The sequence below is a fragment of the Hipposideros armiger genome, unplaced genomic scaffold (assembly GCF_001890085.2).
Source record: "Hipposideros armiger isolate ML-2016 unplaced genomic scaffold, ASM189008v1 scaffold_81, whole genome shotgun sequence".
Classification (NCBI taxonomy): Eukaryota; Metazoa; Chordata; class Mammalia; order Chiroptera; family Hipposideridae; genus Hipposideros; species Hipposideros armiger.
In genome coordinates, this window is record NW_017731431.1 from 1024860 (window position 1) to 1029937 (window position 5078).

A 5078-nucleotide genomic window follows, 5' to 3' on the forward strand; every position below is an offset into this window, starting at 1 on the left:
AAAAAAATATATTAAAACTGTATCCAAAATGTTATTCACATTTTAATATGTAAAGTTTATATTATATAATAGTACCATGAAAGTATCAGAAAAATGGAAACATCTATAGTAAAATCTAAAATAACAACAATAAGAATATTTAAATCTCTTACAGGAGTAGAGTCTAAACTTTCTGCAGACTTTAATTCTGATGGGTCACAGTTAAGAAAGAGCCACATAAATGGAAAGAGTGCATTAAAGGAAATTCCAATCAACTCAATCAATTTTCCATAACTTAGGAAAATTAAAGGATACTCCCTAAACTAACAGTTCTTTAATAACATCATTATCAGGTCTATCTCTAGAATGAAATCTGCAAGGAAAAGTCAGCTGGAAAAGGATTCTAAAATAGCATTCCCTAAGGCCAAGACTCCCTCTGACCAACAAATTAATCCCAATAAGATATGGTAGAAAGATTTTTAAAATAATAATGGAGTGACCCTATTGAGAAAATTCTCCATCGAAAATAAATCAGAAGAAAAGAAGAAAGCAGAAAGAACAGGGTGTCAGTCTCACCACCTGATTGGATGTCCCAGAAGAAGTATATGAAGATTGCCACTTGCTCTCAAGGAGAATTTTTTGTCCTTTTATTTATTGAAGGATTGTAAAATAAAAAAGTAAAAATGAAGAGAATGTTTTAAGAGTGGCATATGGAAGGTAAGATATGATGAAGTACTACACAAAATTGTGAAGACATGGAAGAGAGAATGAGAGAAGTAATAACAGATATAATGTTAAAAAGAAATGTTTTGTTTTACAGTCATATGATGTCCCTGAAATAAGTTTGCATTTAGAGTGGAGGGAAGGGAGCGGGGGAGAGAAATTTTCTTTGTCTGGGGATATAATTGTATTTAGAGGGAAGCAAGTTTAAAAAGGGAGAGGCTATTAAATGGAAATAGAAACCAGATATGCATATGAGCCATGTTCCAGCAACAGAGGAGTTGGCTGGCCAATGCAATTACCTGAGAATTAAGTGCTGACAACCAATATACACAGTATACGATTTGTAACTCAGTACCCTAACTTGGTTTCTGTTGTGCCCTCTTGTGCAATATCCAGAGAACTAGACCAATCATTTTAGAGTGAGTTTCAGTTTTATTAGCAACTACTAAATAAGAGTAGAACTGATTGAGTTCTGCAGAACTATTCAATTATTATTTAAATGATAGGAATCATTTAATCTTACTGAATGGACCAAAGCAATATATTATTAAAATTATGTTATAGCAAATTTGATAGTAAAATGAGCGATAAACTGAAGGAATATATAAAGAATAAATTAACAAAGAAAATGAGTACAAATATGGCTTATGAAAAGATAGCATTGTCCAACCTTAGAATTATAAGAATAAAAGATAAAATTGAACAAAGTTATCTAAAAATGTTTTTAAAAGTGCCTAGAACATGAAAGGTTTTTTAATGCCTCCAAGTAAAAATTTAAAAAGCAGGCAGTTATTTTAATACGTAACCTAGTTAGAGACTTAAATATCTAAGGTTTTTCCAAACTTTCAAAAGCTTTTTCCAAAGAAAAACAAGACTTTAGCCTGAGTCAAAATTAGAATACTACTATCAGTTTTCTCCATTAAATAAACCAAATTATAAGTCATGCATTTGTATTTTCAGAATTATTGAACCAGTGTATTTATCCTGACCATGTATATGAGAGTTCTTAATTTTTATGCAAAATGTATCATGTGTTAAATTGCACTTTGTACCAAAAGGGCCCATAGCTTTCATCAGATTAAATTACATAACACCTATTATCCTTTTTTTTGTTCTTTTGATAAACACCCATTATGTACAGTCTTGGTGACAATATCAAAGTACCATCTTTTCCTAGACAACAGATAAGCACAACTCAACCTAAACCAGAGTTTTCCTCTCTCCCATGCCNATGAGGGGGAAAAGTTGAAGGGGAATAAGAGGTTTAAATTTCCAGGTATAAAACAAATAAGTCATGGGGATGTAATATACAGCATGAGGATATTGTGGTAGTATGGTACTGTGTTAGATGGTTGCTAGACTTAACTTATGGTGATCACTTTAGGTTTATAAATGTTAAACAACTATGATGTACATCTGAAACTGACATGTATGACATGTATGTTAGCTATCTTTTTAAAAATATTGTTTTAAAAGTCAAAAAAATAACAAGTGCTTTTGCTAGAAATTCAAATTTTTAACCAGAAAAGGGGAAATTAAATGTCTAGAAAAATAAGTAACAAAAGTAAGCAGATTAAAGAATGATAACCTGTGGCTCAAGTCTTCTAGAATTTGTTCCATAGGTCTAGAGTGGAAGCCGTCCATATCATGCAGCCATTTTCTTTATTCAAAGCTCTTGGGAGGAAGCTGTCTCCCTTCAAAAGACTATCTTCTGCTCAAGGATTCTTAAGAAATTTTAGTTTTTGAATAGACATTAGAACAGCAGTTCAGGTGTCAGAGAGTGTTATAGCCTATCACTTCTCAGCATTCATACACTGGTATTCATATCACATTGTACCAAGGTTGGTCTGTGTAACCAATAAAATATGGCAGAAGTCATGGTAGGTCACTTATGAGATTAAATAATAAAATACACTAGCTTTCTTCTTGATCTCTCCCCTTTTCTTTCTCAAACTCTCTCTCTCTCTCTCTCTCTCTCTCTCTCTCTTTTATTTCAGCTTACTTTTGCTCTAAGATGCGAGTTGCTATATCAAGAGCAGCCCTATGGAGAGGTCCATATGATGAGATACTGAGGCCTCCTACTCAATAGTCATGTGAATAATTTGGAAATGGGTCCTCTAGCCCAGTCAAGCTTTCAGATAATAGCTCCAGCTAATAATTTCACTGCCACCTCATGAAAGACCATGTTCCAAAATTACCAGCCAAGCCATTCTCAATTCCTGACCCTTAGAAATTATGTAAAATGATAAATCTTTGCTCTTTTAAGTCATTAAATTTGGGGATAATTTGTTGAATACATTTGTTACTCAGCAATAGATAACTAACATGGGAGTGAAATCCTGTGTCTTTTTAACTGAGACACAAATCCAGGGATCTACACTCTGGGGTGTGACTGCTGTTATAGTGGCTAGAAGTATCTGATAGAATTCTTCCCAAAGTGGCTCTTCAAAATGGGGTTCTTTTCCCCTCTTGCATCTTTTCCTGAAGAGAAAGTCACCAGGTTTTAGGCCATATAGAGTTGCTTGGGAGGATGTAAAAGGCAATTTGGATGTGTTGGCAATAAGACTGAATGGAGAGAATGAATGTCTTGCAGTAATCTGCCACATATGTCTGAAGTGGACTCCTAATCAGAGAAGCAATCTCACAGGATGACTTGTAACAAGTTTATATGGTAAGAGATGCTGAGTGCCAGAGGGCATGAACTTCATGGTCTTGAGAGTCTGAGGTAATACTTTTGGCCTAAGAAGCCCAAGAGTGTCAGATTATTTTTCTAGTTCTGTCTTAAAACATTATTAATTGTCTCTAATTTCCTTGAGGTTTGAGGGTGGTAGGGACAATGAACTTTCTAAGCTCAAGGCTTTGCAAAATTTCTTAACAGTCCCAGTAAAATGAATGTCTCCATCACTGGAGAGAAAGATTAGAATTCCCCAGGTAAGGAATGTAAAATTAATGGATGTGTTTGCTGCTGTGAGAACTATAGCTCTCCAGGAAGAAAACGTGTGATCCACTTTAAGAATAAGCAAACAATGACCAGAAGGACATATTTAAAATCCATATGGTTAACTAGATGTACAGTGTTAACTAGATGTACAGATGTTACCTAGATGTACAGTGGTGATCATTTCTCAATATTTACAAATATTGAATCATTATATTGTACATTTGAAACTAATTTAATGTTATATGTGAATTACATCTCAATTTTTAAAAATCCATAGAAGAAAGCAGTTACGTGAACTCCTTTAAAAACTTTCAGAGGACCTTAGGCTTAGGCCGTTTTCCATGTTCCATTTTGTAGACATAAACCAGAATATCTTCAACAATCTTAGTCAAAATTCCTTCATAATGTTGATTAACTATAGTAGTCAGTTTGTTTTTGTTAAGTAATTTCATGTGAAATTTTTGGCAATGNTAACTGTGGATCATTTTGGAGCTCCTACCAGGCAAACTCTGACTGGTCGCAGGCAGTTTCTGAACTGGGCCTGCACCAAAATCCCTCCCAAGAGGCCCAAGAACCAACATACTTGGAGGTTGGCTTCAGAGCACTGCCCAATTAGCTCCACAAGTGGCACACCCAACGGGTGGTGTCAACAGGCACCAGAGTCTGCTGTGGTGAGCCCCTGTCTCGTGGTAAACCCCCCAGCACAGTAGCTCATAAGCTGTAGATGTGGCAAAATCCTACAATCAGTCAGCCTGAGGATCAATCCCACCCACTGATATGCCAATAGCAATCAAGGCTCAAATGTACAGAAGGGCACACACAACCTATACCAGGAACACTCCTGGAGTATGTGGAGCACGTGACCAGGGTGACTGCCAGGGCACCACAGGGCACCTGCTACATAAGACCACCAGGCAAGAGGCATAGCAAAGCTACCTAACATGTAGAAACAAACAGAGAGGCAGCCAAAATGAAGAAACAAAGAAATATGTCCCAAATGAAAAAAACAGGCAAAAACTCCAGGAACAGAACTAAATGAAATGGAGGCAAGCAAGCTACCAGAGACAGAGTTCAAAACACTAGTTATAAGGATGCTCAAGGAACTTAATGAGAACTTCAAAAAGAGATAGCAAGCATAAAAAAACAACAACACATAGAAACCGTAAAAAGAATTAGTCAGAAGTGAAGAAGTCAATAACTGAAATGAAGAATACACTAGAAGGAATCACCAGCAGACTAGAAGCAGAAGAGGATCAAATCAATTATTTGCAAGACAAGGTAGCAGAAAACACCCAATCAGAATAGCAAAATGGAAAAAAAAAATAAGGATAGTTTAAAGAAACCTCTGGGACAACATGAAGCATAACAACGTTAGCTTCACAGGGGCACCAGAAAGAGAAGAGCAAAAGCAAGGCATTGAGAACCTATACGAAGA